Below are 12,429 nucleotides of genomic sequence, written 5' to 3'. Positions count from 1 at the left end.
AATGCTGTGAACAATTCTGGTCGCCGTATCTCAAAAAAGATATATTTGCAATGGAGAAGGTACAGAGAAGGGCAACTAAAATGATAAAGGGGATGGAACAGCTCCCCTATGAGGAAAGGCTGAAGAGGTTAGGGCTTTTCAGCTTGGAGAAGAGACGGCTGAGGGGGGATATGATAGATGTCTTTAAGATCATGAGAGGTCTTGAACGAGTAGATCTGACTCGGTTATTTACACTTTCGAATAATGGACTAGGGGGCATTCCATGAAGTTAGCAAGTAGCACATTTAAGACTAATCGGAGAAAATTCTTTTTCACTCAACGCACAATAAAGCTCTGGAATTTGTTGCCAGAGGATGTGGTTAGTGTAGCTGGGTTCAAAAAATGGTTGGATAAGTTCTTGGAAGAGAAGTCCATTAACTGCTATTAATCAAGTTGACTTAGGGAATAGCCACTGCTATTAATTGCATCAGTAGCATGGGATCTTCTTGGTGTTTGGGTAATTGCCAGGTTCTTGTGGCCTGGTTTGGCCTCTGTTGGAAACAGGATGCTGGGCTTGATGGACCCTTGGTCTGACTCACCATGGCAATTTCTTATGTTCTTATGTTTCTTAAAGCTCCTGCACCTCCTCTAACTCCAAAACTTAGACTGCACTGCCCCAGTCTCTAGGGGAAAGAGCTGCTTTTATAGCCACAAGGGGAGAGCCATTCCATCTCCCTCAAAGAGAGGGGCTGTATCAGATGGTGCTTTCCCTTAACTACTAGCCTACACTGTTCCTAGCTACAGGTGTTACTAAGACTAATACTAGTAATGAAACCCAGGGGGTCATTACACCCTCTTCCTAGTTAGACAAAATTTGGGGACGGGTTGAGACTTGTATAGAAATTTTACATTAGAATCACATAAACATAAATATTATACTGCAAAATGCCTACAACAACATATGAATATTTGTTCCACTGGAGAGTTAACCATCCATTCGAGCCTGGGCTGGTCCCAAGGTCTAGGCAAGTTCTACACCTGGTGTAGGTACTACCATACACAGCATGATGCTCCTTCCTAAAAAAAAAAAAATGGTTAACACCAGCATATCAATAAACTTCCACCAGAAGAACTGGAGTATTGAAACAACTGCTTGTTACAACCCAGCCCTCTCACAACTGGATACAGAGGGTTTTCTCACAACCTGTACAATATGTACAATATTGTACATATTGTATATAGGCTATATGCCACTTCTATATACCCACATTTAATATTTAATTTTAATTTTATTCATATGTTACAATGTTCCTTATATTAATTGTTTAATCAACTGTTATCTTGTTACAATGTAAAATAGGGCAGTTCCGGCTCTATTCAACCTGTTATCTGGAAACCGATGTGATATCTCGATCGAATGTCGGTATACAAAAGAAATAAATAAATAAATAAAAAACCTGGTATGAGGAGGATGCTCCCTCTGTCCTACAAAGACAAAATACCATAAACATGCAAATAAGTTTCACACTATCCGTTCTAAGTTAACTCTTAGGTTAGAGATGGGCGATACCACACAACTCCTATGAGGAAACCTTGGAAGTAAAACTTCTCTATATCCTGAGAAAAAGAGAGAATTTCACAACAGTCTCTATAGCAAGAACTTGATGCCAAGATCCTTACTATGACATTTTCAGAAAAAGAAAGGTTAATGGATAGGGTGGACTTTTTTCTTCTGTTGGCGCCAACCTGCAAAAGGAAGTTAGCGTTGCTTATAAAGCTTAAAAAGAAATCCAAGGACACTTCATTTTTCAAAACCTTTTTGAGATTTTTATAGAAGAATTTTTTCCTGAAATTTTTCTTTCAAACAGTATTTTAAGAAAGAAACCATAAATATATTAAATCAACATTAACTTTCCTTCATTATAAAAATGAGAGTTTACATTCATTTTTCATAGGGACGGAAACTTTAAAACAAGCACGCTGGCACTCATACATGCACATATTGGGTGTATGAGCACACATACGCTGGAATTTTAAATCATGTGTGCAGTTGCATGTGCATAATTTAAAATATGTCACCCTGTGCATATGTATGCTCCTAATTTTAAGCCGTTTCTTGAGCTAATGTACCTTGTGTATCTTCTTAGGACTTTGTCAGCTTTAACACTTGCAGGTAAGCGGATTTTAAAACATGCTTGTGTGAAGGACATTCCCAATTTTACCAATTCGTCTACCACAGTGGTTCTCTACCTTTTTTCTCAACCACCTGACAGATGGTTCTCACATGTGTGACACACTGAATACATGATCGTCACGGGGTTAAATGTAAACATATACACTGTATTTACAGGAACCACCCTGACCCCCCAATGATGGGTGCAGAACAGAATTAGAACATTCCCTGTTCAATTTACCATACAAAAAAAATATTTCTGGTGTCATCTCAGTAACAGCAACATAAACACTCTCTCCTACCAGGTGCAATAGCCCTCTTTATGAAAAACAGTAATTTACCACCAATGCATTGAGAAAACACAACAAATAATATTGATACAAATGCCTGCATGCTAATAAAATACCTCACCAAGGTCACACACATAGAATCGACCTTTACCAAGTACAGAAAGACCACAAATTACAAATATGGAGACAGAAACTGGAATGGAAATCCAAAAAAGCCACTCTGTATGCAGTGCAAAACTGAAGAAATGGAAAATGAAATATAGCACCTAACAGACTCCCAGGATTTGCAATAATGTACACAAACTAATGCGCAAAAAGTTGCACCTGCATTATGGAACTCACTCAAACAGTAACAACCCTATCTATAAAAAGGCAACACTACAAATAATTAACTAGGCCCTAAACACCAATACACCTCTTGTTAGGAAAACAGAACAAGCCAAGAAGCTATAGATCCCTACACAGAAACTAAAAGCTTGCGGAATATCCCTACCTAGGTCACCCATGCAGAACACAGACAGACCCTCACCAAACACAGAAAAAAATGACTATCAAGTTATTGTTTTTGTTTTTCCATTGTTGCACTGCATACACTCAATCTGGTTTCTTGCTGTTTCCAGTTCAGTTTTTGTCTCCACATTTCTATTTATATATTTCTTAAGAAATATAAAATAATAATTCTAAAACTAGAATAAATATAATAAATGTTTCAATAAAATAACATCCAATCATTTAAAACTTACAAAATTATTAAAAAATAGCTGTACCTGGCCACGCGTTGCTGTGGCTCAGTCTGGTAAAATGGAAAAGAAAGAAAAGAGAAAGCGCACGTTTCGAATATGTTTAATTTCACAATGCTTGTGGGTATACAATATTTTTTGTTGTTCCATTGTCTGTGCCTAGCTTACTTTGCTCTTTCTGGGAGACCTGTGCCTTTAAGAAATCCGATCGGGGGCTTGAGAGGAAGGAGGGAGCAGGGCTCTGGCTTTCACTTTCGTCACAGTGCTTTGCTAGGAGTGGGGGTGGAGCGATGCCCATGTAAACTCTTCCCGTGGCAGCTGCTTGTGATCTCTCCACAGCCCCTTTCTACTGCATTTGCTCTGCTCCAACCGTCCCAACTACCTCCCCCCCCCCTTCCCCGGTGGTGGATGAACTGGCTCGGCAACTCTTCTACCCTTTCCTCCTCCTGTGTGTAACTGTCCGGCAGTCCCTACTCCCTCTCCCCTTCCCCAGCGGGGGAGGAACAGGCTGAGCCACCCAGATATGCTTCCTTCGGGGATGTATTTTCCAAAGAAGCAGCTGATATTCTTCCTCCACATAGGCCCTATGACTGTGCCATAAGACTGCAGCCCAATGCTGAGCCACCGAAAGGACGGATGTACCCTCTCTCAGCCATTGAGAATAAGGCAATGTCGGAATACATTGAAGAAAATCTCCAGAAGGGCTTTATCCGACCATCAAAGTTACCAGCTGGCGCAGGCTTTTTCTTTGTGGGGAAGAAGGACGGTACCCTACGTCCATGTATCGATTACTGAGGTCTAAATGAAATCACGATCAAAGACCGTTAATCTTGGAGCTGTTTTACCGGCTGCAAGGGGCCAAGATATTTTCAAAGCTTGACCTGAAGGGAGACTACAACCTCATTCACATTCGGAGCGGCAATGAATGGAAAATGGCCTTCAACACGCGAGACGGCCACTTCGAGTATCTAGTAATGCCGTTTGGATTGTGCAATGCACCCACCATTTTCCAAAATATAATGAACGACATCTTACAGGACCTGCTGTACAAGAATGTTGTGGTCTACCTGGATGACATACTAATCTTCTCCCAGGATTTGGACACCCACATTGCAGATGTCAAGCAAGTACTCCACCGTCTTTGCGAACACCGGCTGTACGCCAAACTCTCTAAGTGTGAATTTCACAAAGACTCAGTGCCTTTTCTAGGCTACATCATGTCAAAAGAAGGCTTCCAAATGGACCCTCACAAAATTGAAAGTATCAAGAACTGGGCCCAACCTACCAGCCTGAAGGCTTTAAGGAGATTCTTGGGGTTCACCAACTATTATCGAAGCTTTATAAAGAACTATTCTTCTTTAACCGTACCCTTGACTGCGATGACCCGCAAGGGAGCCAATGCTTCAAAATGGTGGGCGGAAGCCATTTCTGCGTTCGAGAAATTGAAGACTGCCTTCTCCACAGAACCGTGCTTGCGGCATCCAGACCCAAACAAGTCCTTTATCGAAGTTGATGCTTCAGATATGGGTGTAGGGGCTGTGTTGAGCCAAACAGGAGACTCAAAAGCCTTACGTCCCTGTTCTTTCTTCTCACGAAGATTTTCTCCAGCCGAGAAAAACTATGGGATCGGCAATAAAGAGCTCTTGGCAATAAAGCTTGCATTCAAGGAATGGCGGCCTTGGCTCGAAGGCACTCAACATCAAATAACCATATTCACGGATCATAAAAATCTAGAGTATCTCCTCCACGCACAATGTCTGAATTACAGACAGGCCAGATGGTCCTTATTTTTTAATCGTTTCGATTTTGTGTTGAAGTACAGCCTTGGAGATAGAAACACCAGAGCAGACGCGCTGTCATGCTCCTTTCATTCGGAGGATGTGCCTGATGAGCCACAGCACATAATTGACCCGAAGAAGATTCTCTTGGCATCCACTCAGTCTGTACCCGCTGGTAAAACTATCGTTCCTAAAAGACTCAGGAAGAAAGTGCTCTTTTGGGTGCATGATTCCAAGCTGGCTGATCATCCTGGCCAACGCCATACCCTGCTCAAGATACAGAAGCTGTACTGGTGGCTGTTGCGTTCGTGCCTCTTCTCGCCCCTCGCTCCACCCTCTCTACCTTGGGAGCGACTCCCTTCGGCTCTGATGGACAGTTGCAGCCGCGGCTTCTCCCTGCCTCTTGGTCCCGGCATCCCCGGGCTGGCTTGACGCTACGGATCTGCCATGTTCCCGATGACGTAAGGGCGTGCGCTCCAGACTTTGTACCAGCAAGGGCGCGAACCTTGGGGGCGTCCCCGCTGTAGTGACGTCATCCATTTCCACTTTAAAAGGTCTTTGTTTGCTAACCTCTAACGAGTTGGCAAGGAACTCCAACAGGAGTTGCTTCCGCAGTCCACGATACTTGCAACAACGAAACAACGATCCGAGTCAGCGAGGAGAACCCTTCTCCACTGCTCGGCCTTTTCAAACTTACCAGGAGTACCCACTCCACGGGGCTCCGCTCTCTCTTCTTGATTTCAGATTGCCAGAATACTCAGAAGACTCCTCATTGCCTAGAAGCGATCGCAGACGTGAACACAATGAGTTCTATTGTATATAGGAATCGGTACTCGCTCCACGAGGGCCTATATTCCTATAGCTCTGAAGACACCCTTCCGTCCAAGACGTTATCGCAGGTACGGAGATCGAGAGTTACATTGGCAAGATTACAGATAGGAACCGGTACTCGCTCCACGAGGGCCCATGTTCCTAGAATCCTTTACAGACTCTTCTACTCTAGAAGCCATTTCATATACAGCTATTGTGAGTTCTTATTACAGACTGTTTGTGGGAACCAGTGCTCGCCTATGGCTCCTGCTCCTGAATGTACTGAAGACTCTCTGTGGCATAGAGACCATTGCAGACATCTACTATTGTGAGTGTACCATCTTGTATCCAGTATACCCTGTCTACTCACTACTTCTAGTCTCTCTCTGCAGCTCAGCAACCCAGAGATTATATTCCAGTATCAGAAGGACTTCAGCCCTGCCGAACACATCGACTCACTACTGCCACCTTTGGTGGTCCAGCTTCCAGCCTAATAAAGAACTATTTGTGTTTATTTCATATTCTAGCCTAGCTGGTGGTTCCTCTCAGGATCTCCTCCTGGGGACGCTGTCATCTGCCATCGGCCCAGGGATTCACCATTTCCTCCACGTGGTCATTCCTTACACTACTGTCACACTGTGGGAGCCAACCACTATAGACCACTAACACCGCTCACGGAAGTATTATATATATAGATTGCTAACTCCGCCCTCCTGGCGGGGTGAGTGACAACAGATTGCTAACTCATCCCCTCTGAAGGAGGAGAGCGTTACAGTAGCCTACCATCAAAAAGGATACGTGGCATCCTGCACCAATTGTGCTAAGAACAAACCCGCTTCTGGACAACCATGGGGTCAGATGCAACCATTGCCAATTCCGGAACGGCCCTGGTCGCACATCGCTACTGACTTTGTAGTCGATTTACCTACTTCCGGAGGAATGAATACCATCTGGGTGACAGTGGATCGATTTAGCAAGATGGCACACTTCGTGGCGCTCCCTGGCATACCTTCAGCCTTGGAGCTTGCAAAGCTCTTCATAAAGCATATATTCCGCCTCCACGGACTACCTTCTCACATCGTATCCGACTGTGGGTCCCAATTCACGGCACGATTCTGGAGGGCCTTGTGCAAATTGACATCTCTCTAGACTACACCTCAGCCTATCATCCGCAGTTGAATCGCCAGACGGAACGGAAGAATCGAACAATGAAGCAGTTTATTCGAGCTTATGTCACGTCCCGACAGAATAACTGGGCCGAATTGCTTCCATGGGCTGAATTCGCCATCAACTCTCATCCAGCAACATCTACTGGATTGTCACCTTTTGAAGTGGTTTTTAGATGTTCCCCAACATCGCCACTTCCACTGAAGCTCTCAGTGACGTCCCCAGCAGCTCAATCTACTGCTGATGATATCCGTAATCTGTGGGTTCAGACAAAGGACATGCTAATCAAAGCGAGTGACCGTGCTAAGAAGTACTATGATGCGCACCATTCGCAAGCTCCAGTCTTCAAGCCAGGAGACAAGGTCTGGTTGTCAACCAAGCACCTCAGACTTAAACTACCCTCATCTTGGTTTGCTCCTCGCTATGTGGGACCATTCCCAGTCCTTCAACGTATTGGCAAAGTCACCTACCGTCTGAAGCTACCACCTGGTCTCAACATCCATAATGCTTTCCACGTTTCACTTCTGAAACCGCTCATACTCAGCGAATTTACTTCCAAATCTCAAGATCCACCTGTCATCAATGCAGAAGATGACTTAGAGTTCAAAGTCGAAGAGATTCTGGATGTTCGAAAAAGAGGCAATACTTATTTAAGGTCTCTTGTTTTGCTAGCTAATCGAGTTAGCAAAGGGTTTCCTACCTAGCTGCCTCCAGGTATCGCTGCGGATGGGATTTGATCTCCGCTTACCTTGTTACTCTGCCTCCTTGGACTTTACCAGAGATACCCGCTCCTTAGGGGCCTCGCTCTCTCTCTTGCTGTTCAGGTCGCAGTCTGGAACCCGTACTCGCTCCTCGAGGGCCCATGTTCCCAGACCTGCTACTGAATATAACTTCTGCCAGGAAGTCACTGCTGCCTACAACACCAGTGAGTTACCAACTCTCTCTCAGAGCTTTCCCTGGAACCAGGTACTCGCTCCTCGAGGACCTACTTCATTCCAGCTCCTGGGCTGTTCCAAGAGACTATTGTGTGAGTGTTACCATCAAGGTTCTGTTCCTGAACTCTGCATACTCTGCCTACTCACTATCTTAGTTTCTCTACAGCTCAGCCATCCTGGGATCGCTGTTCCAGTGCCTGAGGGACTACAGCCCAGCCGGGCTCTTTCAGCTCACTACTGCTACCTCTGGTGGTTCTCTAAAACAGTTTAATAAAAGAACTAGTGTATGTCTGTCTCCCAACTCTGAGCCTGACCCGTGGTCCCTCTCAGGATCTTCCCCCATGGGCGTGGTCATCTGCCACCGGCCCAAGGATCCACCCACAATTATCACAAATAATAACAGAATTCTCCTTCCTCCAGCCCACAAAGGTGCTGCCTCCATCTCTTCCAGCCCATGCGGGCTGATTCAGCCATCCTGGTTGATTCCTTCTTCCTCCACTCATGTGGGTCAATACCTCTGCCTTCTTCCAGCTCATGGTTGGTCCTGAATTCAAAGTGAGTGGGCAATGGCCCGCCCATGGCTACACCCCTGACATGTGCTGTTTTCACAACATGCATAATTTTAATCATGGAGAAAAGGGGACAGGCTTAGGTCAAGGGAGGAAAAGCATAAGAACATAAGAACATAAGAAAATGCCATACTGGGTCAGACCAAGGGTCCATCAAGCCCAGCATCCTGTTTCCAACAGTGGCCAATCCAGGCCATAAGAACCTGGCAAGTACCCAAAAACTACCGGTATGTCTATTCCATGTTACCATTGCTAATGGCAGTGGCTATTCTCTAAGTGAACTTAATAGCAGGTAATGGACTTCTCCTCCAAGAACTCATCCAATCCTTTTTTAAACACCGCTATACTAACTGCACTAACCACATCCTCTGGCAACAAATTCCAGAGTTTAATTGTGCGTTGAGTAAAAAAGAACTTTCCCCGATGGTCTTAAATGTGCCCCATGCTAACTTCATGGAGTGCCCCCTAGTCTTTCTACTATCCGAAAGAGTAAATAACCGATTCACATCTACCCGTTCTAGACCTCTCATAATTTTAAACATCTCTATCATATCCCCCCTCAGTCGTCTCTTCTTCAAGCTGAAAAGTCCTAACCTCTTTAGTCTTTCCTCATAGGGGAGCTGTTCCATTCCCCTTATTTTGGTAGCCCTTCTCTGTACCTTCTCCATCGCAATTATATCTTTTTTGAGATGCGGCGACCAGAATTGTACATAGTATTAAAGGTGTGGTCTCACCAGGGAGTGATACAGAGGCATTATGACATTTTCCATTTTATTCACCATTCTCTTTCTAATAATTCCCAACATTCTGTTTGCTTTTTTGACTGCCGCAGCACACTGAACTGACGATTTCAATGTGTTATCCACTATGGCGCCTAGATCTCTTTCTTGGGTTGTAGCACCTAATATGGAACCTAACATTGTGTAACTATAGCATGGGTTATTTTTCCCTATATGCATCACCTTGCACTTATCCACATTAAATTTCATCTGCCATTTTGATGCCCAATTTTCCAGTCTCACAAGGTCTTCCTGCAATGTATCACAATCTGCTTGTGATTTAACTACTCTGAACAATTTTGTGTCATCTGCAAATTTGATTATCTCACTCGTCGTATTTCTTTCCAGATCATTTATAAATATATTGAAAAGTAAGGGTCCCAATACAGATCCCTGAGGCACTCTCTGTTTCTTGTCTTTTAGCCAGTTTGCAATCCACGAAAGGACATCGCCACCTATCCCATGACATTTTGCTTTTCCTAGAAGCCTCTCATGAGGAACTTTGTCAAACGCTTTCTGAAAATCCAAGTATATTGTCTTGGCCTTTCAGCCCACCTCCAGCACCCCAACCCATCGCCTCTGAAGACATCACCTACCAGATGTGAGAGGTGCTGGACATTTGGAAGCGTAGGAAGAAAGATGGGAGTACTTACTAGCCTGGGAGGGGTTCGGCCCCGAAGAAAACACATGGGAGCCGCTGGCCAACATCCTGGATCGGGCCCTACTTGCTCAGTTCCATAGGGCCATCCGTCCAAACCCAGGCCTCCTGGGAGGCGCCCTAAAGGGGGGGGGGGTACTGTTGTGTTCTGCGGCAATCCCCTTCCTGACCCGCGACAGTGGGGCCGCCGCGGCAGCATTGGGGAGGCCGCGGGAGTCCAGCCCCAGTCGCCTTTGCACACCAGCACAGACCTCCGCGGTGATTGCCGGGTTGAGAGGCGTCCCTGCTCCTCCCTCGCGGCGTACGGAAAATGGCGCCGGCAGGAGATCGACTGCAGGAGGTCGTTCAGCGAGGGTTCCGGCGCCTCGCTGAACGACCTCCTGCAGTCGATCTCCTGCCGGCGCCATTTTCCGTACGAAAACGATTCGCGGCGGGAAATCGCTCCCTGACCCCCGCTGGACCTCCAGGAACTTTTGGCCAGCTTGTGGGGGGCCTCCTGACCCCCACGAGACTTGCCAAAAGTCCAGCGGGGGTCCGGAAGGACCTCCTGCCGTCCAATCGTGTTCGTCTATGGCCGCCGCCATTTTTCGGCGCCATTTTGGAAAATGGCGCCGGCTGAAGACAACAAGATTCAGGAGCAGGAGCCCGTTCCGGACCGCTGCCGTTCCGGACCGCCGCTGGACCCGCAGGTTATTTAACTCATTTGGGGGGGGTTCGGGAGGGTGGGGGATTTAATTTAAAGGGTCGGGGGTGGGTTTTAGGGGGTTTTAATGTGCCGGTTTTGCGATTTTTAGATTTTTAGATTTTTCACGATTTTTCACGATATTTTACCCCCCCAAACGGCAACAATACGATTCCCTCCCCCTCCCAGCCGAAATCGATCGTTAAGACGATCGAGGACACGATTCACATCCCTAGTGCGTACACAAACATGGGGAGGGAAAAGATAACCGGTAGCGTTTCTCTCCAAATTATTAGACCCAGTATGTAGGGGAGGGCCAAGCTGCGTTCAGACTGTTGCAGTGACAGCGTTATTGTAACGAAATCAGAAGGTGGACCCCTGTTCCGAGGTAGAGTTGGCACTACCCAAATGGACAGATAACCCGTTAGGTCCCTACCGTCGGAGGGCAAGGCTTGATGAGGTAAGTTTTGAAAGAAGACTTCACCCTGGAAGCTCGTGATCCCCCCAGGAGGAGCCCGTAGAGATCCGGCCACTGGGACTTAAGAAACTCCCTGAAGACTAATGAAGGTCTGAATGCAGGCGCCTCCTGCAGGTTGTGGATTCCAGATGGCTGGCACCTCCAGCTGGTCATAGATAGTCCGGGAGTAGAAGTCAAAGGATAGTCCAAAGCCGGTCCAAGGGTCGAAGTCCAGAGAGAGGTCGAGAGCCGGTCCGGGAACAGACGGGAGAGAGGTCCGAAGCCAGTCCAGGAGCAACACAGGAGAAGGGTCCAAAGCCAATCTGAAGTCAATGCCAGAGGATACCACAGCCGGGCCGAGGGTCAGGAGTCAAAGAATCAATCCAACGGAGAGGAGAAGCAGAAGCGGGACAACGAACAGAGCAATCCAGGAATACGGAGCACAGAAATCCAAGCACAGAGCCTCAATACCAAGGCAAGGTCTGAGGAGCAGGTCTTGCCTTAAATACCCAAAGTGAGGGAGGAGTCTCAGGAGGGAGCCACGACAAATTCCTGTCATGGCCCCTTTAAATCTTATCTTCAGCCGTGCGCACGGCTCTAAGACAGCCAGGAAGGGGGCGGAGTCATCCCAGCCGTGCTGGGCCCTACGGCCGGCCTAGCAGCGGCCATGGCCGTGGGGAGAATGCCGGAGGAGGCTACCTGCTCCAGCAGGAGCCTCGGAGCCAACCCAATGTGGCAGGTGAGTGCTTGGTCCTGGCTGTGGACCTCCGCGGCCAGCAGCCATGACAGTCGGCCCCGGTTGCAGCCCGCCGCGGCCAACGGCCATAACATTTATTGGTGGGAGAAAGCAGAAAATTGACGTTTGGGGGAGCATTAGTGGTGAGCACCCCACACTCAGTCAGGTCCATTCTGACACAGCGAGCTCATAGGTGGCTCACAGACTCCAGAATATTGAAGTATGAAGTTATATTACTAGAGCAGAATGATTTAGTTCTAGCTACAGATCCTTGCACAAATCTGGCAGCTTTCCTCTCAAACGGGGAGGGGGTGGGATAAATGTTAAACCTAACTGGTGGATATCATTGAATACCAGACTAAAGTGAGAATGGACCTGGCTGATAAACCTCTGCACCAAGGGAAAAGATTATTTGTGGATGGATCATCCAAGTGCATTCAAGGGAAATGGCATAGTGGGAATGCTGTAGTGGACGGGGAGACCCTGGAGGTGATTGAGTCAGGGAGGCTGCCCAATACTTGGTCAGCTCAGACCTGGGAATTATATGTCCTGGATAGAGCACTGCAGCTGATTAAAGGAAAGGAAGGAACAATATGCTTTTGGAGTGGTACATACATTGGGAAAAATTTGGAAGGAAAGACACTTAATAAATAGCAGGGGTAAGGAACTAGTACAT

Source organism: Rhinatrema bivittatum, chromosome 2, assembly GCF_901001135.1.
Source record: "Rhinatrema bivittatum chromosome 2, aRhiBiv1.1, whole genome shotgun sequence".
Taxonomy (NCBI): domain Eukaryota; kingdom Metazoa; phylum Chordata; class Amphibia; order Gymnophiona; family Rhinatrematidae; genus Rhinatrema; species Rhinatrema bivittatum.
Note: the sequence above shows the minus strand (reverse complement) of the source record.